Source organism: Cariama cristata, unplaced genomic scaffold (assembly GCF_000690535.1).
Source record: "Cariama cristata isolate BGI_N322 unplaced genomic scaffold, ASM69053v1 scaffold21647, whole genome shotgun sequence".
Lineage (NCBI taxonomy): Eukaryota > Metazoa > Chordata > Aves > Cariamiformes > Cariamidae > Cariama > Cariama cristata.
The window spans coordinates 1-302 of NW_009625411.1; positions in this window are offsets into that span (position 1 = coordinate 1).

Genomic DNA, 302 nt, shown 5'->3' on the forward strand with positions numbered 1-302 from the left:
GAAGAGGCCGACCCCCACCTCGATACACCTTCCTGTCAGGTCATAGAGAGCGATGAGGTCTCCCCTCAGCCTCCTCTTCTCCAGGCTGAACAACCCCAGCTCCCTCAGACGCTCCTCATAAGACTTACCCTCCAGACCCTTCACCAGCTTTGTTGCCCTTCTTTGGACTCACTCCAGCACCTCAATATCTTTCTTGAAGTGCGGGGCCCAGAACTGAACACAGGATGTGAGGTGCGGCCTCACCAGTGGTGAGTACAGGGGGATGATCACTTCCCTAGTCCTGCTGGCCACACTCGTCCTTC